At 37.8% G+C, this 27,897-nt stretch overlaps 1 protein-coding gene and 1 pseudogene across 4 annotated transcripts in view; one reads left to right on the top strand and one right to left on the bottom strand.

The window, feature by feature from the left end:
* RAVER2 (ribonucleoprotein, PTB binding 2) overlaps nucleotides 1-27,897 on the bottom strand; it is a 98,108-nt gene that overhangs the window by 7,227 nt on the left and 62,984 nt on the right. The gene's annotated exons all lie outside the window — the stretch shown is intronic.
* On the top strand, nucleotides 7,507-8,692 carry LOC102520112 (annotated as a pseudogene).

The following is a 27,897-nucleotide window of genomic DNA, read 5'->3' as shown; positions in this document are numbered from 1 at the left end:
TATGTAGAGATTAAACAGCATGCTCCTGAACAACCAATGGGTCAAAGAAGAAATTAAAAAATACTCTATGACAAATGAAAATGAAAACAAAACATAGTGAAACTTCTGGGATGCAGCGAAAGTCATTCTAAAAGGGAAGTTTACAGTGATAAATACCTACATGAAGGAAAAAGGAAGATCTTGGACAGCCTATCTTTATACCCGGAGGAACTGGAAAGAGAAGAACAAACTAAGCTCCAGGCTAGCCAAAGGAAGGAAATAACAAAGATAAGAATGGAAATAAATGAAACAGACTAAAAAGAAAATAAAAAACAATAAAACTAAGAGCTGATTTTTGAAAAGATAAACAAGATAGACAAACTTTTAACTAGACTTACCAAGAAAAAAAGGGGACTGACATTAAAGTATAAATGAAACAGGAGACGTTACAACTGATAACACAGAAATACAAAAGATCACAAAACCCACTGTGAATACGCATATGCCAACAAGTTGGATAACTCAGAAAAAGTGGGTAAATTCCTACAAACTATACAACCTATGAAGACTGAATCATGAGGAAATAGAAAATCTGAACAAATTGCTAGTAAGGAGATTGAAATAGTAATCAAAAACCTCTCAATGATTTAAAAACAGAAGTCCAGGGAGAGATGGCTTCACTGGTGAATCCTACAAAACATTTAAAGAATAATTAATACCAAACCTTCTCAATATCTTCCAAAAATAGGAAAGGAAAGAACACTTCCAAACTCATTTTGCAAGGCCAGCTTTACCTTGATACCAAAGACATCTGGTATACCAAGACTGACAAAAACATTACAAGAAAGAAAATTACAGGCCTATATCCTTGATGAACACAGATGCAAAAATCCTCACAAAATATCAGCAAACTGAATTCAACATTAGAAGGATCAAACACCATGATCAAATGGGATTTACTCCAGTGATACATGGATGGTTCAATAGCCACAAATCAATAAATGTGATATATACCACATTAACAAGATAAAAGATAAAAACTGATCTCAATAGAAGCAGAAAAAGCATTTGACAAAATTCAACATCCATTCATGTTAAAGACTCTCAACAAACTGGGTATTAAGGGACTGTACCTCAACATAATAAAGGCTATATATGACAAGCCCACAGATACGGACAACAACACAGTCAACAGTGAAATGCCGAAAGCTTTTCCTCTAAGATCAAGAACAAGACAAGGATGCCCAATGTCACCAGTTTTATTCAACATAGTACTAGAAGTACTAGCCAGGACAGTTAGGGGGGAAGAAAAAGAAAGAAAAGGCATTCATGTTGGGAAGGAGGAAAGTAAAATTGTCACTGTTAGCTGATCACATGGTACTATATAAAGAAAACCCTAAAGAATCCACCAAAACACTGTTAGAAATAATAACTTCAGTAAAGTTTCAGGATACAAAGTTAATATACAAATATCAGTTGCTTCTCTCTGCAATAACAATGAACTATCCAAAAACAGAAATTAAGAATACTTAGGAATAAATTTTACCAAGGTGAGAAATTGTATGTTGAAGATTATAAGAAAGATAACACAAATAAATGGAAAGATAGTCTGTGTTCATGGATTGGAGGAATTAATTCTAAAATGTCCATACTACCCATGGCAATCTACAGATTCAATGCAATCACTATGAAAACTCCAGTGACATTTTTCATAGAAATAGAATAAATAACCCTAAACTTTGGAACCTGAAAAGCCAAAGTAGCGAAAGCCATCTTGAAAAAAAAAGAACAAAGCTAGAGGCATTACTCTTCCTGATTTCAAACAATATGGCAAAGCTATAGTAATCAAACAATATGATAATGTCATAAAAACAGACACAAAAGATCACTGGGACAGGATAGAGAACCCAGAAAAAAAAAATGTTATATGATCAATTAATTTATGACAAAGGAGCCAAGAATATACAACTGGGAAAGGATATCTTTTCAATAAATGGTGTTTGGAAAACTGGATAGCCATGAGAAAAGGAATGAAACTAGACCACTATTGACACCATACTCAGAAATCAACTCAAAATGTATTAAAGACTTGAATGTAAGACCTGAAACCATAAAACTCCAATAAGAAAACATAGTGGGTAATAAGTTCCCTGACATTGGTATTGGCTATGATTTTTTGGGTTTAACACCAAAAGCAAAAATAAGTAAGTGTGATTACATCAAACTAAAAAGCTGTACAGCAAAGGGAACCATCAACCAAATGAAAAGGCAACCCATGGAACAGGAGAATATATTTGCAAACCATGTATCTGTTAAGGGATTAATATCCAAAATATTCTTGGAACATATACAACTCAATTGCCAAACCCTACCCCCCAATTTAAAGGTGGGCCAAGAACCTAAATAGACATTATTCTAAAAAGAAATACAAATGGACAATAGATATATAAAAAGTACTCAATCTCACTAATCCCTAAGGAAGTGCATATCAAAACCACCTCACACCTGTTAGGAAATCTATTATCAAAATGACAATGGATAACGAATGCTGGCAAGTACATGGAGAAAAGGAAACCCCTGTACACTGCTGGAATGTAAACTTGTACAGCCACGATGGAAAATAGCATGGAGATTGAAAACAGAACTTCCATACAATCTAGCAATTTCACTCTGGGCATATTCTGAATTCCTTTGGAAAGAAAATAATTAACTTGAAGAGATATTTGTACTCTCACATTTACAGCAGCATTGCTCACAATAGCCAAGGTATGGAAAAAACCTAAGTGTTTAACAACAGATTACTGGATAAAGAAAATAAAGTGTAGTATGTCTGGATATTAATTTGCATTTCACTGGGTGTACACACACACATATATATACATACAATAGAATATTATTCAGCCTTAAAGAAGGAAATCTTGTCATTTGAGACAACAGATAAATCTGGAGGACATTATGCTAAATGAAATTTTTTTTAAAAGATTAAAAAAAAATAGTCAACCTCATAGAAACAGAGTAGAAAAGTGGTTGCCACTGGCTAGAGGCTGGGGGAAATAGGGAGAGGTTAGTAAAACGGTACAAACTTCCAGTTATAAGATGAATAAGATCTGAAGATCTAATTTTTAACATGCTGACTATACTTGATAACACCATATTATATAATTAAAACATCCCGAGACAATAAAACTTGTATGTTCTCACCAATAAAGAAGACAAGAGAGGGAGGGAGGGAGGACAGAAAGTGAACTGATGGGTATGTTAATTAAGTCATTGGGGAGATTCCTTACACAATGTATATGTATATCAAATTATCATATTGACATATTTTCAATAACTTACAATTTTACTTGTCAATTATATCTCAATGAAGTTGGAAAAAATAATGGAACTTTTTTAAAAAAGAAAAGGGATGACAAGACAAAATCAGAAATCCATCTATTTTGGTGCTTTAATTTCATGTGGTCTACTGTTGTGGTAGTCCACTGAAATCCTTCTTCACATACATAAATGTTTAAAGAAATGTTTCACAAACTGAAACAGATTAGCAAGGAATTTGGTTTTAACTCCTGTGTCTAATTTCTCCTGGTAATAAAATATATATCTGAAGTTTGTTCTGAAATAACGAGGAACAGTTACGAGTAAAGATGGAAGAAGCCTGGCGGTGAGGAAGCAAATTGTTAAAACTGGGTTAATGGGTACAAGAAACTCCACCCAGTTTTAGTTCTAGATGGTGATGTAGGTGGATCCTGAACTCATCTCCACCCACGGGCACACTGAGTCTACAGCTACATATGGAGCAGTTTCCTCCGAAAGAAACCCCAAAACTAGATCAGTGACTCCTAAACACTGGGCAAGTAAGAAAAAACCCACATCACAATGGTAAGGAGAGACTAAGACACTGTCTCCCTGTCAACCCCACCCTCAGAGCAGCAACCCACAATTGGGAGGGAATTCACAACCCTGAGCATCTCCCTGAGACGTGAAAAGGTTGGAATCCCAATCAGGCACTCCAACTTTTAAGACCTGCACCTGAGAGACGAGCCCCCAGAACATCTACCTTGGAAATCCAACAGAGCTGGCATCCACCAGTCCCACAAGGCTACAGTGTTCTGAGAAATGGTTCTTAAAGGGCTTGTACAGACTTACACACCCCGGGGCCCCTGCGCAGAGGCAGCCAACTGAAAAGCATCCAGTATGTCTGTGAAAGAGACCTATTTCCTTATCTTAGGCTTCAACCTGAGGGGCAGGCATCTAATTTAACACACATATAGGAGCCCACTGACACCCTCCTAAGTGGAGGCTGGTGGGTGCCACCTTCATATTCTCCCTTTGCCTTCCTTGAGGTCACCAGTGTCTCTGAGAAAGGAGCTTGTGTACATGCCTGGTGCCCTCAGTTTTGTGCTGCTGCTTGACTGCTCGGCTCTGCTAGCCAGCAGGGCTTGTGCTCACAGGTTCAGCGGGATGGTAGCAGACAACAGAAACAGTTCTTAACTGCTAATAACACAAGGCTCACTGCAGAGGAAGCAGACAAATGCCTGTCTCCTAGTCTTCCCCTGAAATAGGTATATCTGTATATTTTTAAAGCTGCTGCCTGAGGGTCTAGCTTCCGAACAGCCTGACTTCTAGGTGCTGATGAAGATCCTCCCCTTTGGGACACTGACAGGTCTTGGCACACCCTCACCTCCTGAGAGCCACCAAGAATAAAGCAGGCTGCTTGGACAATCACAGATTCAAAAGACAACCAAGAGCTAGGGCAGGATTGAACGGTAAGGTTCACCTTCTACCTGAAGCCACTCCTTCAAGACTGGGAGGAGCGTATATTGTATCTAACGCGCAGAAACCAACACAGTCAAGGAAAATGAAGAAACAGAGGAATACGTTCCAAATGAAAGGAAAAGATAAAACCTCAAAAAAGATCTTAATGAAATTGAGATAAGTGATTTAATTTATAAAGAGCTCAAAATAACAGTGGTAAAGATGCTCACCAAACTCGGGAGAATAACAGATGAACAAAGTGAGAATTTCAACAGAGAGAGAAAACGTAAGAAAGTACCAAAAACAGAAACCACAGACTTGAAGAATACAGTAACTAAGCTGAAAAACACAATAGAGGGATTCAACAGCAGATTGTCTGAAACAGAAGAAATGATCAGTGAACTGAAACAGGGCAGGCGGAACTCATCCAAACCATGCAGCAAAAAGAAACAAGAATGAAAAAAAAGTGAAGACAACTTAAGGGATGTATAGGACATGATCACGCAGACCAACATTTGCATAAGGGTCCCAAAAGGAGAAGAGAGAAAGAGGCAGAAAAGTTACTTGAAGAAATAATGGTTGCAAATTTCCCTAACCTGGGGAAGGAAATAGACATGCAGATCCAGGAATCCTCGGGAGCTCCCAGGATTGGATAATAGGATAAACACAAGAGACTCACGACAATTAAAATGTCAAATTAGAAGCAGCAAGAGAAAACTTGTTACATTCAAGGGAACCCCCAATAAGACTATCAGCAGATTTTTCAGCAGAAACTTTGTGGGTCAGAAGAGAATGGCATGAAATATTCAAAGTGCTGAAAGAAAACACTTGCCAGCCAAGAATACTTTACCCAGCAAAGCTTTGCTTCAGAACTGAAGGGCAGATGAAGAGTGCTCCAAACAAGCAAAAACTAAAGGAGTTTATCACCTAAACCAGTGTCACAGGAAATGTTACAGAGACTTTTTTAAGCTGAAACAAAAAGGTGCCACTTAGTAACAGGAAAACATCAAAGTATAAATCTCACTGGTAACAGTAAATATACAGTAAAATTCAGAACAATCTAACGTAAAGGTAGTGAACTGAGCACTTACAAAACTAGCATGAAGATTAAAGACAAAAGTTGTAAAAATAACTATATAACCACAATAATTTATAATGGACACACAAGATAGATGTAAATTGTGACATCAAAAATAAGATGTATTTGCAAATACTAACTGCTATAGATAAAATAAACATGTTTATACTGTATAGCACAGGCAACTACATTTAATATCTTGTAGTAACCTATAAGGAAAAAAAGAATATGAAAACAGATGTATGTGTATGTATGACTAAGACATGCTGTCCACCAGAAACAGATGCAACATTGTAAACTGACTATTCTTCAATAAAAAAGAATGTCAAAGAAAACAAAAAACAAAAAACAAACAAACCCTCCAAAAACCAAACAACAGAATGTGACACCAGCATCATGGTGGAGTGAGACACTCCCTTTCTCTCTCCCCTTCAATCCACAACCAGTAAAACATCCACAACTCAACCAAGGTGCTTCTGCTCAACACACCAGGAGGTCAGAGAACTCCACACGTCTGTACATGTAAAGGTGGGAGGACTGGAGCACAAAGAGGAGGCAAAGCTGGGAGACGAGCAGAGGCCGAGCCCGTGGTCCTGCTCTCCCAGCCACGGCAGCTGAGCCTGCAGGCCCAGAGAACCTGGTGGCAGCAGGAGAGGCAGCATCCAAGACTCCGGCCTCCCGGCCATGGTGCTGTTCACAGCCACAGGTAACTGGGCAGCAGCAGCAACGTGGCTGGCGACCTGTCCCATCAGCCACTGAGGCATCGTAGATTCCAGCCCCCATTCCCCAACCCACAGTGGTGGTAACTGGGAACTCCATAACCCCAGACATGGCAGAGGTGCCCATGGCCTCAGCTCTCCACCCACCTCCCCCACAGCAGCAGAGCCTGCAACTCAGGAGATCTGAGACATGGTGGAAGCACCTGCCATCCTGGTGCCTGAGGAGGTGACACCAGCCACACCAGCAGCAGCAAGGCACTAAGACCCTGGAGGCACAAGAAACGACAAGGAGGGTGCTGGGCATCTCTGACAGACCTGGGAAGCGCTGACCCTCAAGTATAGCCACAAGCGGCGCCGGTGAGAAAACTAACAACTTGTGCTGTGGTGCCACCTACTGGAAGACAAAGGGGCGCCCTCTGATTTCTAACCTGTTGAATCATTAGAATCAAGTTTTTCAAAAAAGTTTGAACTAAAGAAAGGTGTTCATTACTTCAAACGCACCAGCAGAGGAACAACTCACCAAGAACCATTAAAAACCCACAGTAACACTGTATTCAAAAAAGAAAATGACAGTTCTCCAGAAACCAAACTTAAAGTCACAGAATATTGTGATCTAACTGGTAAAGAACTCAAAATCGCTGTCGCAGAGAAACTCAGGGCAGTTCAGTGAGCCCAGGAATAAAACAGAAGGAACACTTCACTACTGAAACTCTAAAAAAGAACTAAATACATTCTGGAGCTGAAGAACTCAATACACGAGATGCATCAGAAAACACCAGGAAGAAAGCAGACCACATGAAAGAGAGAATCAGCAAGCTTGAAGGCAGAAATCCAGAAATGACACACACATAAGGAAAAAAAGAGAATTAAGATCTAAAAAATGAGGAAAGTCTACAAGAACTATCCAACTCTTTTAGGAAGGGCCACATTGGGAAAATGGGTGTCCCAGAAGGAGAAGGGAGGGAGAAGGGAGCAGAGTTTATTTAAAGAAATAACAGCTCTTCACTGGAGGCACGCATGCTGCCACTGGGGCTGCCGCCATGTCCCTAGTAAGCCCTGCGAAGTCCCAGCACGCTTTGTGAGTATTCAACGCCAACATCAATGGGCGGCAGAAAATTGCCTTTGCCATCACTGCAATTAAAGGTGTGGGGCGAAGATACGCCCAGGTGGTGCTGAGGAAAGCAGACATCAACTTCACCAAGAGGGCAGGAGAGCTCACTGAGGATGAGGCGCGATGTGCAATCACAATTATGCAGAATCCACGCCAGTACAAGATCCCAGACTGGTCCTTAGACAGACAGAAGTATGTGAAGGATGGGATATACAGCCAGGTCCTGGCCAGTGGTCTGGACAAGGAGCTCCATGAAGACTTGGAGCAGCAGAACAAGATTTGCACCCACAGTGGGCTGTGCCACTTCTGGGGACTTCGTGTCCAAGGCCAGCACACCGAGACCAAGGTTGCCATGGTCACACTATGGGTGTGTCCAAGAAAAAATAAATTTGTGGGTGTTGTCTGTTAACAGTTTATACAGTTAAAAAAATAAAGAAATAATAGCTGAGGACTTCCCAAACCTGGGGTGTGAACTGGATATACAAGTCCATGTAACTAAGAGAACATCTAATTACACAATGCAAAAAAGACCTTCTCAGGGGGGAGGGTATAGCTCAAGTGGTAGAGTGCATGCCTGGCATGCACAAGGTCCTGGGTTCAATCCCCAGTACCTCCTCCAAAAATAAATAAACAAACAAACAAACCTGATTGTCTCCCTCCCCCTGCCAAAAAAAAAAAAAAAATTAAAAAAAAGACCTTCTCTAAGACAATACTAAAATTGCCAAAAATAAATGACAGAAATAATTTTAAAGGCAGCCAGGGAAAAAACGATGGTAATCCACAAAGAAACCACCATTATATGGTCCACAGGTTTCTTGGCAGAAACTCTACAGGCCAGGATAGAGTAGACATTCTCAAAATACTGAAAGATAAAAACTGTCAGCTGAGAATATGCTATCCAGCAAAGTCATCATTCAGACATGAAGGAGATGTAATGACTTTCCCAGACAAACAAAAGCTGAGGGAGTTCAACACTGGACCTGTCCTACAAAAAATGTTGAAAAGTGCTCTTCTACCAGAAACAAAAAGGCAAAAGTACACAAAGCTTTAAGTAAGTAATAGACAGAGAATTGCCGGTCTCTATAATAAAGTGTTTGAAAACTCTATATCAGAATAGGTTTTCAAACACATTATAGCACAAAGGTTGGTGAGGGGAGGTGGACAGTAAAAAATAGCTATACCTACTTCAATTTCTTAAACTCACAACATAAAGAGGGATAACTTGAGACAACAAAAACATAAAAGAGGAAGAGAAAAAGGATGAAACCTATATATGCAAATGAAGATAAGATGCTATCGGCACAAGATCAGACCATTTTATACAAACCTTATGGTAACCACAAAACAAAAATCTAAAGCAGACACAAGAAACATAAAAAAGATGAAACTGAGAAAAACATCATAGAAAAATCACCAAACCAAAATGGTAGACAGAAGCACAAGGAAAAAGGAACAATGGAGATACACAATAACCAGAAAACAAAAGATTAAATAGCAGTATTAAGTCATCCTTTATCAGTAATCACCCTAAATGTAAATGGATTGCATTTACCAATCCAAATAGCAAGTGGATGGATGGATTAAAAAAAAAAAAAGACCTAAATACGCTGACTCCAGGAGATTCTGAATAGACCAATCACTAGTAAAGAGATTTAAATAGTAATCAAAAACCTCCTAAATAACAAAAATCTAGGACCAGATGGCTTCACAGGTGAATTCTACCAAACATGCAAAGAAGATTTAATACCTATCCTTTTCAAACTCTTCCAGAAAACTGAAAAGGAGGGAATGCTTCCTAACTCATTTTACAAGGGCAACATTACAGTGTTACCAAAACCAGACAAGGACTACAAAGAAAAAGAAAATTAAAGTGCAGCATCTCTGATGAACATAGATGCAAAATTCATTAACAAAATACGAGCACATTAAATACAATAGTACATTAAAAGATCATACACCATGATCAAGTGGAATTTATTTCAGGGATACAAAGATGATTCAACATCCAAAAACCAATCAACATGCTACACCACATTAACAAAATAAAGGAGAAAACCATACGATCATCTCAATAGATGCAGAAAAAGCATCTGACAAGATTTAACATCAATTTACGATAAAAATTCTCAATAAAGTGTGAATAAAAATAACATACCTCTACATAAAGGCTGAATAGGAAAAACTCACTAACCTATCCCTCTAAAATTAGGGACCAAAACAAGGATGCCGAGTCTCACCACTTTTATTTTACGTTCATTTTGATGTAGTATTATAAGTCCTAGCCAGAGCAATTAAGCAAGAAAAGTAAAAGCATCCAAATCAAAAATGAAGAAGTAAAACTGTCCCTATTTGCCCATGATATGATTTTATATACAGATAACCCTAAAGACTCAACACACAAAAAAAGCTATTAGAAATAATAAATGAATACAGTAAAGTTGCAGAGTAAAAAGTCAATATACAAAAATCTGTTGTTTCTATATGCTAACAATGAGCTAGCAGAAAGAAAAATTAAGAAAACAATCTCATTTACAATCACAACAAAAAGAATAAAATACCAACGAGGTGAGAGACCTGTACAGTGAACACATCACTGAAAGAAACTGAAGACAACACAACTAAATGAAAAGATAATCCATGCTCATGGACTGGAAGAGTTAATATTGTTAAAATGTCCATAATACCTAAAGCAGTCTACAGATCCACTGAGATCCCTATCCACATCTCAAGGACAGTTCCCACAGAAATAGAACAAAAATTTTTTTTTAATTTATAATAATCCACAGAAGATTCTGCACGGCCAAAGAAATCCTGAGAAATAAGAACAAAACCAGGGGAATCACACACCCTCAAACTATATTACAAAGCTATAGTAATCAAAACAACATGGTATTGCCTGCCCCCCCCCAAAAAAAACTAGATACATATATCAACAGAGCACAATAGAGGCCTCAGAAATAAACCCACACATATACAGACAATTAATTTATACCAAAGGAACAAAGAACATACAATGGAGAAAAGATAGTGCCTTCAGTAAATGTGAAAACTGGACAGTCATATACAAACAAAATGAAACCAGACTACTATATCACACCATACACAAAAATCAACTCAAAATGGGTTAAAGACTTGACTGTAAGACCTGAAACCATAAAATTCCTAGAAGGAAATGTAGGCAGTATGCTCTCTGACACTGGTCTTAGCAAAATCTTTTTGGGTATGTCTCCTCAGGCACAGGAAATAAAAGCAAAAATAAACAAATGGGACTACGTCAAACTAAAAAGCTTCTGCACAGCAAAGGAAACCATCAACAAAATGAAAGGACAGCCTATTGAATGGGAGAAGAGAAGATATTTGCAAATCATATATCCAAGAACAGGTTAATATCCAAAATATATAATGAACTCTTATAATTCAACGTCAAAAAACAACCAACCAGATTAAAAAGTGGGCTGAGGAGCTAAATGGACACTTTTCCAAAGAAGACAGCCAGATGGCCAACAGGCACATGGGAAGATGTTCAGTATCACTAATTACTAGGGAAATGCAAATCAAAACCACAATGAGATATCACCTCACACCTGTTAGAATGGCTATTATCAAGAAGGCAAGAAATAAGTGTTGGCAAGGATGCAGAAAAAACGGAACCCTCATACTCTGTTGATAGGAATGTAAATTGGTGCAGCCACTATGCACAACAATGTGGGGTTCCTCAAAAAAATTAAAAATAGAACTACCATTTGATCCAGGAATTCCACTTCTGGGTATTTATCTGAAGGAAATGAAAAAAACTAGTTTGAAAAGATATCTGGCTGTGTTCATTGCAGCATCATTTACAAAAGCCAAGACAAAGAATCAACCTAAGTGTCCATCAGTGGATGAAAATGTGGGATACCACACACACACACACACACACACACACACAGAGAGAGAAGTATTACTCAGCCATAAAAAAGAAGGAAATCTTGCCATTTGTGACAATATGCATGGACCTTAGGGTATTATGCTAAGTGAAATGTCAGTTAGAGAAAAACAAATACTGTATGTCCTCACTTATACGTGAAATCTAAAAAATAAACAAAGGAAAGCAAACCTAACTCACAAAGACTGGTGGTTGCCAGAGGTGGGGTTGCCAGAGGTGGGGGGTGGGCAAAATGGGTGATAGCGGTCTAAAGGTACAAACTTCCAGTTACAGAAAAAAACAGGACCTGGCAATGTAATGTATAGCATAGTGACTATAATAATACTCTATTGTACATTTGAAAGTTGCTAAGAGAGGAAATATTAAAACTTCTCATCACAAGAGAAAAAACTGTAATAACTATGTGCAGTGATGGATGTTAATGAGATTTATTGTGATGATTATTTCACAATATATATGAATGTCAAACCATTCTATTGTCACATGAAACTAATGTTACATGTTGATTAACCTCAACTAAAAAAAATAAAAGAAATCCCACCCTAGATGCGGGCTGTCTGCAACAATACTGCATACCTGTCTACTTAGCTGGAGCCTCTCCCTCCTAAGTCCTCTTTCTCCACCATCAAGCCTCTTCATTATCCTCTTCAGCTGCCCTCTCCACGAGGTCCAGGACCAAGCTGGAGTAAACCTGCATAAGCCTCTAGTCCAGTCTCATCCACGAGGGGGCAGATATCAGAAATAAGAAAACAACAATCCCAAAGCTTGTAGAAGGAATCTGCAAACACAGGGCAGACTTTACCTGGGACCAACTGGACCCTGGCCCTTGGGTGACAAAAGAGGAGTGCACTACTGGGACACACAGGACATTTCCCACAGAGGGCCACTTCTCCAAGGTCGAGAAACATAACTAACCTACCTAAAAATACAAATAAAAAGTTAGACAATATGAGGTGGCAGAGGAATATCTCCCAGGCAAAGGCACTAGATAAAATCCCAGAAGAAGAAATAAGTGATGAGGAGATAGGCAATCTATCTGAGAAGGAGTTTAGAGTAATCATGGTGAATTTGTTCACTGAACTCAGGAGTATAGATACACAGAGGGAAGTTTTTGGCAAAGAATTAGAAAATACAAAGAATGCCCTGGGTTGAAGAATACAATTACTGAAATGAACAACAGACTAGAAGGAACCAAGAATAGACTAAATGAGATAGAAGAATGGATCAGTGAGCTAGAAGACAGATTAGTGGAAATAACTACTGCAGAACAGGAAAAAGAAAAAAGAATGAAAAGAAATGGGGATAGCTTAAGAGAACTCGGACAATATGAAGCACACTAATATTCACATTATAGAGGTCTCAAAGGAGGTGAGAAAGAACCTGAGAAAATATTCGAAGAGATAATAACCAAAAAATTCCCTAACCTGGGAAAGGAAACAGTCACCCAAGTCCAGGAAGTGCAGAGTTCCACACAGGATGAACCCAAAAAGGAACACACTGAGGCACATAGTAATCAGATTGACAAAAATTAAGGATAAGGAGAAAATATTAAAATTAGCAAGAGAAAAGCAATGAATAACATACAAGGGAGCTCCTATAAGGTTATCTGCTCATTTTTCAGCAGAAACTCTACAGGCCAGGAGACAGTGGCACGATATTTAAAGTGATGCAAGGGGGAAACTTACAACCAAGAATACTCTATCCAGCAAGGGTCTCATTCAGACTTGATGGAGAAATCAAAAGCTTCAGAGATAAACAAAAGTAAGATTTCAGCACCACCAAACCAACTTTACAGCAAATGTTAAAGGATCTTCTCTAGTCATCAGACCACAAGAAAAGAGAACAAAAAGAAAGAGGAAAAAAAAAGATCTACAAAACAGACCCCAAACAATAAACAAAATGGCAATAAGGACATACATATTGATAATTACCTTAAATGTAAATGGATTAAATGCTCCAACCAAAAGACACAGACTGGCTGAATGGATACAAAAACAAGACCCATATATATGCTGCCTACAAGAGACCCACTTCAGAGCTAGAGACACATGCAGGCTGGAAGTAAGGGGATGGAAAAAAAATATTCCATGTTAATGGAAACCAAAAGAAAGCTGGAGTAGCAATAATTGTATCAGACAAAATAGATTTTAAAATAAAGACTGTTAAAGAGACAAAGAAGGACATTACATAATGCTCAAGGGATCAATCCAAGAAGACATAACAATTGTAAATATATATGCACCCAACACAGAAGCACCTCAATATATAAGGCAATTGTTAACAGACATAAAAGGAGAAATTGAGAACAACACAGTAATAGTGGGGGGCCTTAACACCCCACTTAAATCAGTGGACAGATCATCCAGACAGAAAATCAATAAGGAAATACAGGTCCTAAGTGAAACATTAGACCAGATGGACTTAACTGATATCTATAGAGTATTTCATCCAAAAGCAACAGAATACACATTCTTCCCAACTGCACACAGAACATTCTCCAGAACTGACCACATGTTGGCCCACAAAGCAAGCCTCAGTAAATTTAAGAAAACTGAAATTGTACCTAGCATCTTTTGCGACCATAATGCTATGAGGTTAGAAATCAACTACAAGAAAAAAACTGCAAAAACTGCAAACACGTGGAGGCTAAAGAATATTCTACTAAACAACCAATGGATCATTAAAAAAATCAAAGAGGAAATCAAAAATACTTTGAGACAAATGGACACAAAAACACAGTAAGTCTACTCCTAGTCTTTTGAGGAATCTCCATCCTGTTTTCCACAGTGGCTGCACCAAACTGCATTCCCACCAGCAGTGCAGGAGGGTTCCCTTTCTCCACAGCCTCTCCAGCATTTGTCATCTGTGGACTTTTGAATAATGGCATTCTGACTGGTGTGAGGTGATACCTCATCATAGTTTTGATTTTCATTTCTCTGATAATTAGTGATACTGAACATTTTTTCATGTGCCTATTGATCATTTGTATTTCTTCCTTGGAGAATTGCTTGTCTGTCTTCTGCCCATTTTTGGATTGGGTTGTTTGTTTTTTTCTTATTAAGTCATATGAGATGCTTATATATTCTGGAGATCAAGCCTTTGTCAGTTTCATTTGCAAAAATTTTCTCCCATTCCGTAGGTTGTCGTTTTGTTTTACTTATGGTTTCCTTTGCTGTGCAGAAGCTTGTAAGTTTAATTAGGTCCCATTTGTTTATTCTTGCTTTTATTTCTATTGCTTGGGTAGACTGCCCTAGGAGAACATTTTTGAGATGTATGTGAGATAATGTTTTGCCTATATTTTCTTCTAGGAAGTTTATTGTATCTTGTCTTATGTTTAAGTCTTTGATCCATTTTGAGTTTATTTTTGTGTATGGTGTAAGGGAGTGTTCTAGCTTCACTGATTTACATGCTGCTGTCCAGTTTTCCCAACACCATTTGCTGAAAAGGCTGTCTTTATTCCATTGTATATTCTTGCCTCCTTTGTCGAAGATTAGTTGACCAAAAGCTTGTGGGTTCACTTCTGGGCTCTCTATTCTGTTTCATTGGTCCATATGTCTGTTTTTGTACCAATGACCCAGTAATCCCACTCCTGGGCAGATATCCAGAAGGAACCCTACTTCAAAAAGACACCTGCACCCCAATGTTCATAACAGCACTATTTACAATACAAAAGACATGGAAACAGCCTAAATGTCCATCAACAGATGACCGGATAAAGAAGATGTGGTATATTTATACAATGGAATACTATTCAGCCATAAAAATGACAACATAATGCCATTTGCAGCAACATGGATGTTCCTGGAGAACGTCATTCTAAGTGAAGTAAGCCAGAAGAAAAAGAAAAATACTGTATGAGATTGCTCATATGTGGAATCTAAAAAAAAAGAACATAAATACAAAACAGAAACAGACTCATAGACATAGAATACAAACTTGTGGTTGCCAAGGGGGAGTGGGGTGGGAAGGGATAGACTGGGATTTCAAAATTTGTAGATACTGACAGGCATATGCAGAATAGATAAGCAAGATTATACTGTATAGCACAGGGAAATATATGCAAGATCTTGTAGTAGCTCACAGTGGAAAAAAAAAATGTGACAATGAATATACATATGTTCATGTATAACTGAAAAATTGTGCTCTACACTGGAATTTGACACAACATCGTAAAATGACTATAACTCAATAAAAAATGTTTAACAAAATTAAAAAATAAAGACACTGTAAAAAAAAAAAAAAAGAAAGAAAGAAAAAACACAGTGATCCAAAACCTCTGGGATGCAGCAAAAGCAGTTCTCAGGGGGAAATTTATAGTGGTACAAGCCTACCTCAGGAAGCAAGAAAAATTTCAAATTAAACAACCTAACCTTACACCTAAAGCAGCTGGAGAAAGAAGAACAAATAAAACCCAAAGTTAGTAGAAATCATAAAGATCAGAGCAGAAATAAATGAAATAGACTAAAAAAGCAGTAGAAAAGATCAATGAAACTAAAATCTGGTTCTTTGACAAGATAAGCAAAATTGATACACCTTTAGTCAAACTCATTAAGAAAAAAAGGGAGAGGGCCCAAATTAATAAAATCAGAAATGAAAAAGAAGTTACAACCGACACCATAGAAATACAAGGGACTGTAAGAGGCTGCTATGAGCAACTATACACCAACAAAAAGGACAGCATAGAAGAAATGGACAATTTCTTACAAAGGTACAATTTGCCAAGACTGAACCAGGAAGAAATAGACAATATGAATAGACCAATTACCAGTACTGACATTGAATCAGTAATTAAAAACTCCCAACAAACAAAAGTCCGGGACCAGATGGCTTCAAAGGTGAATTCTATCAAACATTTAGAAAAGAGTTAACACCTGTCTTTCTGAAACTATTCCAAAAAATTGTATAGGAAGGAACACTTCCAAACTCCTTCTATGAGACCATCTTCAACCTGATACCAAAACCAGACAAAGATATCACAAAAAAGAAAATTACAGGCCAATATCACTTATGAATATAGATGCAAAACTCCTCAACAAAATACTAGCAAATTAACTCCAACAACGCATCAAAAAGATCATACACCACGGTCAAGTGGGATTTATCCCAGGGATGCAAGGATTTTTCAGTATCTGCAAATCAATTATTATTGTGTGTAACTGTGATAACACCACATTAACAAACTGAAGAATAAAAATCATATGGTCATCTCAATAGATGCACAAAAAGCTTTTGAAAAACTTCAACATCCATTTATGAAAAAAAACTCTCCAGAAAGTGGGAGAACACACCTCAACATGATAAAGACCATATATGACAAGCCCGCAGCTAGCATCATACTCAGTGGTGAGAACCTGACAGCATTCCCTCTAAAATCAGGAACAAGACGAGGATGCCCACTTTTGCCACTTTTATTCAACATAGTTTTGGAAGTCTTTGCCACAGCAATCAGAAAAGACTCTCTAACATGTCAGAACAGCAATTCAAAACTGTCTTCAGATTTATTCAGACTGTATACTATTCTTTTGTTGATTTTCTTAAACATTTACAAAACTTACTTGGTTTGTAAACAGACTTCAAAAACTTGCTTTCCTTAATTCCAGTTTTATCAAGAATCATTTTTTAATGTACTCCCCAAGTTACCATCTAGGGCAAATATAATATGTGATTCGATAGTTACTGTTTAAAGCAGGTTTACATTTTAAAATGTATTTCTTATAGTTAGTGTTTGTCACAGGATTCTGATCTACCACAGTCCACATAAAAACTCTTTTTGGAAAGTTTCTCTGCATTGTTTTCCCACTAGGTGGCAGCATTAGGCTCAATATGAAAGAACTAAGCATCACAAGGCCTTTTTGTTCATTTTTTGTTTTTGTTTCCTCTTCCCTCATCACACGATCTCATCACACACTCTCTGGTTGATTCCCTGGAATAGGTAGTCAGCTTTCTGGCAGGAAAGACTCCTGTAACCAAGGGCAACACTGAGTACAACATGCAAGTAGATGGTGCCGCCCTTACGTAGGGCACACCACCACCCACCCACTGTGGCTAGCGCCAAATGAAAACCCCACACCACAACTTAGTCATATGAAACAGCTGAAATGGTTCTTACGTTATTCTTTACATTATTAAAACTAATGACTATGTCAAACAAAAGTTGCCTGACAGAAATTTTACCTACTCTACTAATAGTGAGGAATGCCTTGTTTTTCACAGATTATAATTTGATGTTAGATTTAGGTGTTTAATATTTAATAAATTGGCTCAAAGGCTTCTTCCTTCAGGTGGGTCTCTCCCAACCGTCTGACATAGATGTACCTACTGATCTCCAGCTCAGAACTGACATTTCAAACTCCACCTGTACTTTCAAACTAACAGGATTATACAGCTGATTACAATGCTCTTATCACTGCTAAAGTGGGCACGGTGTGTTTTTAAACCACTGCATCTATTTCCGATTTAAGTTTTCTCAGTAACAGTTCAAATATTTAAGAAGCGCAGTTGTTAAGAAAATAAAGAACTGCAGCTCAGTCGAAATTCTCATTAATTACTGTGATCAACTAGAGAAATGGGGGGGGTAGCGCATTTTAAATTGGTTTCTAGTTAGAACTAGGTCTGGAATAACTGATTTAACTTGTTTGCTTCTCATTGAATACTTCTTTAAGATCTCTAAAACACTGAATGAAAATACTACCCTTTCAGTACAGTTAAGGCTTGTTTTAGTAAAAGTACCGTCCAACATTTGTTTGATATTTTCACAAGGCTGTGCAACCATCAGCACAATTCAACTCCAGAGCATTTTCACCACTCCAGAGAAGATACCCTGTAGCTGTTAGTGGTGACTCCACAACTCCCTCTTCTCTCGGCCCCACCTTTTTTTTTTCAAGTATCACAATGTTTATTGACAGATACAAGTACATAGAATGAGGGCATGAACATGATAAATTAAGTAGACTTAATTTCAATACTGTAATAAGAGGGACCAATTCAAATTCTCACCATTTGTTTCACACCCACAAAAACCTCTTCAAGGGCATTTACAATCTCTCAAAACTGATCAAGTAAACTCTCAAAACTGATCAACTGTGCAAGTAAACCATGTTTCTTTTAAAAGCACTTGTGGCACTTGCCCAGGCTCAAGGATATTAAAATGTAACACATAAAGCCCATTACAAGAGGTAGAAATACAGGCAATATATACTATTACAGCAACAACCATCAATTACAGTTAAAAGAGTTTTTCTGTAACAACCAAATGGATAATCAAATATTGCAACAACTCAAGTATTATTGAGCAAAGTGCATTTCTACAGTATTCAGTGTTGCTATTCAGTTTTCTAACTTAAAACAGCCTATGATAACTGGCAGCAAAGAAGGTCCTTGTAATAGACTGCCTCTGCTTGAGAACTATGATGTAATTATTGCATGCTGCTAATATACTATCTAAACATTAAAGATACTCCTAAAATATTTGATGGTAGACTATGATTAAGACATTACACTACAAAAAAATCCTTATGCAGAAGGAAATCCTAACTGACGTGCTTCTGCTTTAAATATTGTGGAGACATTATAGCTTAATGAATTTCCGCAGTGGTTAGGTCAAATGCAGTTACACCACAGCAACAGTATGTTCTACACAATTTAAGGCTTTGTCTGGTTCTTTTAATCAGCTTCTTCCTCTGATTCTTCTTCAGCAGTTTCTAGCCAGGTGAGCCACTGATTCACCTGGAACAAAGCCTTGCCTTTCCCTGGAAACTCTTGGGTTATATCTTCTTTCCAAGCTAAGAAAGCTTCTTCAGTGATTTCCAAAACTACTCTCTGTTTACCTTCTCTGAGGATTTGCCTATTCTGGACATTTCATATAAAATGACATCATATAATACGTTCCATTTGTATCTGGCTTAATTCACGTAACATGATGTTTTCAAGGCTCATCCATGTCGTGACAAGGATCAGTCCTCCATTCCTTTTATGGTGGAATCAATTCCATTGTTTGGATATCCCACATTTTGTTTACTCATTATTCATCAATTGCGGTGCATTTGGGTTGTTTCTCTTTTTGGCTATTATGAATAATGGTGCCATGAAAACTCATGTTCTGTGTAGACATATATTTCAGTTCTCTTAGGTATACACCCTAGGTCATATGGTAACTCTGTATTTAATATTTTGAGGAACTTCCAAACTGTTTTTCAAAGCAGCTGCACCATTTTACATCCCCCCTCTCCCCAGCAATGTATGAGGGCACCAACTTCACATCCTCCCCAACACTTGTTATGGTTCACTTTTCTTTATTCTATTCTTCAGACTGGACAATCTCAACTAACCTATGTCCCAAACCTGTTGATTATTTATTCTGCCTGTTGAAGTCTGCTACTCTGCCCTAGTGAATTATTTTTCATTTTAATTATACTTTTCAGATTCAGAATTTCTGTTCAGTTCTTTTTAAATATAATTTCTGTCTCCATACTGATATTTCCTACTTGGTGAGCCCCTGCTTTCACACTTTCCTTTAGTTCTTTAGATGTAGCTTTCTTATATTTTTTGAACATATTTAAAATAGATGATTTCAGTCTTTGTCTAGTAACTCCAGTGTTGGGCATCCTTGGAGACAGTTTCTATTAACTGCTTTTCCCTTTGTTTATGGGCCATTTTTTATTTCTTTGCACATCTCATGATTTTTTGTTGAAAATGATATAATGTGGCTACTCTGGAAATCAGTTTGTAGTTCTTCAAAATTTGTTGTCATTGCTGTTTGTTGTTGTTTAGTGACTTTTCTGAACTAATGTGTAAAATGCATATTCTTTGTTAGTGGTAACTAAAGACTCTACTCCATTAGCTTAGTGGTCACCTTATGATTAGACAGAGATTCACTTAAAACATCTGGAACCAGTAAGTCTCTCGGACTTTGCTGAGGGGCTGTGTGTGTGTGTTGGGCCATGTCTTCACCACTCAGCCGGGTCATGACAACTCTGCCTTAGCCCTCACTTCTACAAACGAGAGCTTACAGCCTTCTTAGGTCCTGCCCAAGCATGTGCACAATCCTTCCTGTGTGCATGGCCTTGGAAGAGTCCCAGGATATATCCGAGCTTTTCAAAACCCCTGTGGACGCCTAATTCCTCAACTTTTCCTTTAATGCTTTTTGGTTAGCCTTTTCTTGTTTTGGCCCAAATGTTATCTACCACCTCAGGCAGTCACAAAATTAAACAATTTCCTCTAAATGTTTTCAATAGACTCCCCTGAGGAAAAGCTTTTCACATAGGGCAAGCTCCGAGTCAGGTCAAATGAAAAGTGGGGTGAGGCCATGTGGAGATCCCACCCCTTTCCTGCCCACTCTGGGGAATCCCAGCTTCCTGATTTTTGCTGTGATTATGGGCTGTTATAAAGAGACAGGAAAACAGAAAGAGGACGGGCTAAGAGACCATCAAGGTAGCTGCTCTTATCAGTATTCAGATATTTTTCTTGAATAAATACTCCCCAGGTTGCTTCATGCTTTTAGTTAGTATCCAGAGTTCTGTAAAAGTTGATTCTGATCATTTCTGCTCATTTTATTGATGCTTTTATGGAAGAGAAAATGCTTGGAGGTTCTTATTATGCCATTTGACATTATCTGTGGCTGGGATTTTCCATTTAGGCCCAAGATACACTGCAAATTAATTTTAAAGTATGAGGCAAGAGTTAGGGTTCATGTTCCCCAATATGGATAATCAGCTGTTTCAACAACATTTCCATTTTTTACCTATGGGATTGTTTTTGAAATCTTTGTCAAGAATCAACTTACCATTTAAGTATGGGTCTATTTTTGGAGTCTCTTCTATTCACTAATCTATTTGTCTTTCATTATGCCAACACCACACTGTCTTGATTACTATGATTTTATAGCAAATCTTGAAGTTACATAGAAATATTTCAGTTTTGTTCTTTTAGAAGATTGTTTTGGGTAATGTAATTCCTTTATATTTCAATATAAATTTAAAAAATCAGCTTGTCAATTTCTCTTTGTAGAAGAAGACTGCTGAGAAATTGGTTGGGATTGCAATGAATCAATAGATCAATTGCGGAGAACTGACATCACACCAATAGTAAGTCTTCCCATCCATGTACATGGTGTAGCACTCCATTCATGGGCATCCTCTTTGATTTCTCTCAGCATTGCTTTGTAGTTATCACTGTATAGTTTTTACAGATCTTTTAATTTATTACTATGTATTTCATGTTTGGTGTTACTATAAATGGAAAAAATTTTTAAACTATTTTCTAATTGTTTCCTGCTGGTACAAAGAAATACAATTCATTTTCACATATTGCCCTTCTATCCTGTGACTTTGAAAGTTTACTTATTATATTTAGTGGCTGCTTTTTAGATTCTTAAGGATTTTCCATGCACTCATGTCATATGCAAATAGAGGCATTTTTACTTTTCCTTTCTTATTTCATACCCTTTTAATAAACGTTGTTTCATTAACTAAAACCTCCAAGTTTGTATTGTTGAACAGAAGTGGTAAAAGTGTATATTCTTGCCTGTTCTGACAATTAACTGGAGCTTGTAGTCAATTATCATTTCCTATTATTATCATTCAGTTGAGGTTTACCACTGAGCTATTTGTTTTCTATTCATCCTAAATGACTTTTTTCCTTTCCTGACATTTTTTGGCTTATTCAAATGTTTTTAGAATTCCATCGTAATTAAACCGTTGACATTTTAGCTATATTTGTCTACATAAGAGTTAATTTTTCTACTTCAGGTAAAATGTAAACACCGCAGAAACAATTTCATTCACCCCATACTATCCTCTGTACTATTATTATCAAATATGTAATGTCTACATACAAGCCCCACCATGCACTATTATAATTTTGCTTTTAAGTTTAAAAAAGAAAATATACAGCTTTTTTTTTTAACCCACATATTTACCAGTTGCTTAATCACAATGATCTCAGTGAGAGGCCATCTATTGGGTAGAGGGCAAAGATGCTGCTAAACTTCCTACAACATACAGTATAGCCCCACTGCAACAAAGAATTATCCAGCCCAGAATGTCAATAGTGCCAAAGTTGAGAAACTGTTCTAAGATGCATTATTTTTATCTGGTTCTTTCAAGATAATCTCTTTGTAACTTTGGTTTTCAGCATATAAACGATGTACCTAGATAATATTTTGTTTTTCTTTATCTTGCTTTGCAGGGGAAGTCTCTGACTTTTTTAGATCTGTAAGATTTTTTAAGCAAACATGGGAATTTTTTATCATTATTCTTTCATATACTTTATACCCATTTATCTTTCTCTTCTCCTTCTGAGACTCCAATTACACTTATTTTAGTCTGCCTGATACTGTTCCTTAAGTCCCTGAGGATCTGTTTGTTGGTTTTCAACCTCTTTCTCTCTGTTCTTCAGACTGAATTATTTCTTTTGAGCTGTCTTTATTTTAACTGAACCTTTTTTCCTGCTTTCTCTAAACTTCTGCTCAGCCCATCCAGTGTATTTTTTTTTTTCAGATACTGTACTTTTTTTTCCTGGAGTTTCTATACTTCTTTTTTAGTTTATATTTCTTCCTAAAATCCCCCATCTGTTCATTTTTACCTTGTTTCTTTTAAATTGTTGAACATGTTTACAGTAGCTGTTTTAAGTAAGCCTTGGTCTACTGATACCAGCATCTAGGTCATTTTGTGGTCAGTTTCTATTAACTGCTCTTCCCCTTAACTGTGGGTCACATTTTCCAATTTTTTCAACTTTTCAATTATTTTTGTTGACTGAACATTGTATATCATATATTCATAGAGACTATGGATTATACTCCTCTGAAGGTTGTTGATTTTTGTTGAGTAGGAGTTAACTTACATAAACTCAGACTCCAAACCATCTCTGTGCTGGAAAGGAGTTGAATCTCTTCGCATCTCTTCAGCCTTCCATCTGTCGCTTTCCACCAGGTCCCCTGGAGTCTCTCTCACGCAAAGTTCAGGAGTCAGTCAAGTGTATTTAGGTTGAGTTTAAACAGATTTTTTTCTGGGATTTTCCAGCCTGGCTAACAGTCCTGAACTCTATCCTGTGACTCCATCAGCTGGTAGGACTTTCTGCACAGACTACGGGGTGGTGTTAGACAAAAAGCCAGAGAGGCATAAATCTCAATCAGTGCAGTTTCCCTCTTCCAAGGGCTGACTCCCCTTCAGTTTCTACCTGTTTCTGGTCATTCTCCAGGACCTTCAAATAGTTATTTTGTTTCATACTTAATACAACTTTAATCACTGTTATCTGCAGAAGGGATACTCTGATACAAGTAACTTCACCAATACTGGAATGCCAATTAGGATTTTTAAATGTGATAGTTTTACCAAAATAGAAATTATTATACCCATCTATATCTTGACATGTCCCTCTCTCCCAATCCTTATGCACAGCCACCAGTATAAAGCAATCCAACAGTTTCTGTAAGACACCACTTTCATGCCTGAAGAAACTTCCCCATGGTGTAATGAAAATAATGTGGATTTTGGAATCAGAGAAATAAATGAGTCCTTTACGAACTGCATAAACTTGGAACGATTACTTTCCCCTTTACGCTTTTCCACCTGTACTATGGAAGTGGTCATTTAAATCTCACCAGATTGTTATAAAGATCAAATGCTTACATTACAAAGTATATAGCAAATGTTCAAAACAAAAAATGTCACTTTCCCTTAGATCTCTTCCTCCATTCTAGCAGCGGAAATAGAAGGAACTCCTAAAACATGGCCACCTTTTACTAGTTACTTTATTCAATTAGTAACATCTAATTAAATTTAGGTTATAAGGGTGAATGAACACAAGGAGAGAGAACCAATCTCACTTTAAAAACAAGTATGAGGAAACAGCAGGGACTGCCCAAGGAGACACTGAATGCCAGGAGGATCCATCCACACCTCCACCGTTTCTCTCTGGTTAAGCAAGGGTAGAGGCAGGAGGAAGGCTGGCAATGCAAAGACATCTCTATCACAGACTTTCTCCATGTGTAAGTGGGAAAGGTCTTTCTGGGGCTACAGTAAGTACATAATAAACCACAGTAATCTAATAAGCAAAACTGCTAATGAGAAAAGCAAGACAAATTTCAAAATTGAAATAAAAGAAATGAAAAGGTAAGTATAAAAAATAACTTTTAAAAGCTTAAATCATACATTTAAATAAGTTTTAAAAAAATCTGTGAGTTCTAGTCAAGATGGTGGAGTGGCAGGACCACGAGCTTGCCTCTCCTTGCGACCACAATGAAACCACAACCGAATGTTAAACCACCATCGAAAAAAGACTGGAACCTAGCAAAAAAAGATCTTCTGCCACTGGAAACAAAGAGGGAACCACAGCAGGATGGCAGGAGGGGCGTGCTCGTAATATCACTGGGCCCCATACCCCCACAGTGGGCAACCCAGAAGCTGAAGATTTGTTAAGTCACAAAGGCCCTCCCACAGGAGTGAAAGCCCTAAGCCCACGTCAGGCTCCCCAGCTCGGGTCCTGGCATTGGGAAGAAAAGGAGACCTCAGGACATCTGGTTTTGAAAGCTAGCAGGGCTTGGCTCTGGAAGCCCCACAGGACTGGGAGAAACGGAGACTCCATTTGCTTGAGAAACGTACACAGAAACTCACGTGCACCAGGTCCAAGGGCAGAGGCAGCGATTTCGTAGGAACCTGGGCCAGACCTGCCTGCTGGATTTGGAGGGTCTCCTGGGGACATAGGGGGCGGCTGCAGCTCACTCAGGGGACATAAAAGCTGGTGACGGACATTCCAGGAGTGTTAATCTACATGAGCTTTCCTGGAGGCTGACATCTTGATTGGATCATTAGCACCAAGACCTAGCCCCACCCAACAGCCTGTAGGGAAGCCTTAGGCCAAACAACATACAGGGTGGGAGCACAGCCACACCCATCATCAGACTTCCTAAGCCACAAAGGCCTCTAGACACAGCCCTACCCACCAGAGGTCCAGGACCAAGCTTCACCCAGCAGTGGGCAGGCACTGGCTCCTCCTGCCAAGAAACCTGCATAAGCCTCTAGTCCAGCCTCAATCACCAGGGGCAGATACAGGAAATAAGAAAACAATAATCCCAAAGCCTATGGAAAGAATCCACAAACACACAGAAAGACAGACGATATAAGGCAGCAAAGGAGTATTTCCCAGGACAAGACACAAGATAAAATCCCAGAAGAAGAAATAAGTGATAAGGAGATAGGTAATTCACCTGAGAAAGAATTTAAAATAATGATGGCCAAGATGTTCAGAGAACTTAAGAGGAGTACAGATGCACAAAGTGAAGTTTTTAGCAAAGAGTTGGAAAATATAAAGAATACCCAAACAGAGTTGAATAAAATCACTAAATGAACAATACACTAGAAGGAACCAAGAGTAGACTAAATGAGGCAGAAGAACGGATAGGTGAGCTAGGAGACAGATTAATGGAAATCACTACTTCAGAACAGAAAAAAGAAAAAAGAATAAAAAGAAATGGGGATAGTTTAAGAGAACACTGGGACAATACGAAGTGCTCTAATATTCGCATTATACGGGTCCCAGAAAGAGAAGAGAGAGAGAAAGGACCTGAGAAAATATTCAAAGAGATAATAACCGAAAACTTCCCCACCTTGGGAAAGGAAACAGTTACCCAAGTCCAGGAAGCACAGAGAGGTCCACACGGGATGAACCCAAAGAGGAAAACACCAAGGCACATGTTGTCAAATTGACAACAATTAAGGATAAGGAGACAATATTAAAATTAGCAAGAGAAAAGCAATGAGTAACATACAGGGGAGCTCCCTAAGGTTATCAGCTGATTTTTCAGCAGAAACTCTACAGACCAGGAGGGAGTGGCACGATATATTTAAATTGATGCAAGGGGGAAACTTACAACCAAGAATACTCTTTCCAGCAAGGCTCTTGTTCAGACTTGATGGAGAAACCAAAAGCTTCACAGATAAACAAAAACTAAAAGATTTCAGCACCACCAAACCAGCTTTACAGCAAATGTTAAAGGACCTTCTCTAGTCATCAAACCGTAAGAAAAGAGAACAAAAAGAACAAAAATAACAAAGAGGAAAAAAAATGAGAGAGACCTACAAAAGATTGCTTTGGCTCTTTGGGGTCTTTTGTGATTCCTTATAAATTTTGGAATTGTTTGTTCTAGTTCTGTGAGGAATGTTGTGAGCATTTTGATGGGGGTTGTGTTGGATCTGTGGATTGCTTTGGGTAGTGTGGCCATTTTGATAGTGTTGACTCTTCCAATCCAAGAGCACAAGAAATCTTTCCATTTCTTTGTGTCATTTTGGTTTTCAGAGTATAGGTAACCTCCTTGGTTAAGTTTATTTCTAGGTATTTTGTTGTTTTTGATGTAATGGAAATGTCTCTGCCAGTTATAAAATTGTTTTTTTTTTTTAATTCTGGTTTTTGAAGTGAAAAAAAAGTGAATGAAGGGCCACAAATGGCAAAATATCCTTCTTTTTAATGGGTGAGTTGTATTCCATTACGTGTGTGTGTGTGTGTGTGTGTGTGCGCGCGCACGCACATGCTGCATCTTCATTATCTATTCAACTATTGATGTGCACTTAGGATGCTTCCATAACTTGGCAATTATAAATAATGTTACTGTTAATAGCAAGGTGTATGTATCTTTCTGAGTTAATTCTTATTTTGTGGTTGGCTTTATTCCTTTGATAACTATGTAAGTTTAATAAGCTAAAGCTCTAAACATTCTTAGAAACAATGAACAGTACACATATGTAAATTAAAAAATTTATGTGCAGTAAAAAAAAAAAAGATCAAGCCATGAAAGACATGGAAGAAAGTTAAAAGACCTATTACTGAATGAAAGAAGCCAACCTGAAAAGGCTACAAAACTGTATGATTCCAACCAAATGACATTCTCGAAAAGGCACAACTACAGAAACAATAAAAAGATCGTGGTTTCCAGGGGTCTGGGGAGAGGGAGGGAGGGAAGAATGAATAGATGGAGCACAAGGGATTTTTAGGGCAATGAAATTACTCTGTATGATACTATAGTGGTGGCTACATGTCGTTATGCATTTGTCAAAACTCATAGAATGTACAACATCAAGAGTGAACCCTAATGTAAACTATTGACTTTGGCTAATAATAATGTGCCCATGTTGGTTCACCGATTGTACCAAATATGCCACACTGATGAGGGATATTGAGGGGAGGGGAGTATATATGTGTGGATGGGGAGGGCTATGGGGGGAGTCTATTTTCTGCTCAATTCTGTTGTGAACCTGAAACTGCTCAAAAGAATAAAGTCTATTAAAAAAAATTGTGCTTCCTCTTGTTATAAAAGTAAATGTTTTCTTGTTAAAAAAAA

Source organism: Camelus ferus, chromosome 13 (genome assembly GCF_009834535.1).
Source record: "Camelus ferus isolate YT-003-E chromosome 13, BCGSAC_Cfer_1.0, whole genome shotgun sequence".
In the NCBI taxonomy this organism is placed as follows: Eukaryota; Metazoa; Chordata; class Mammalia; order Artiodactyla; family Camelidae; genus Camelus; species Camelus ferus.
This window is presented reverse-complemented; position numbering and strand designations above follow the sequence as displayed.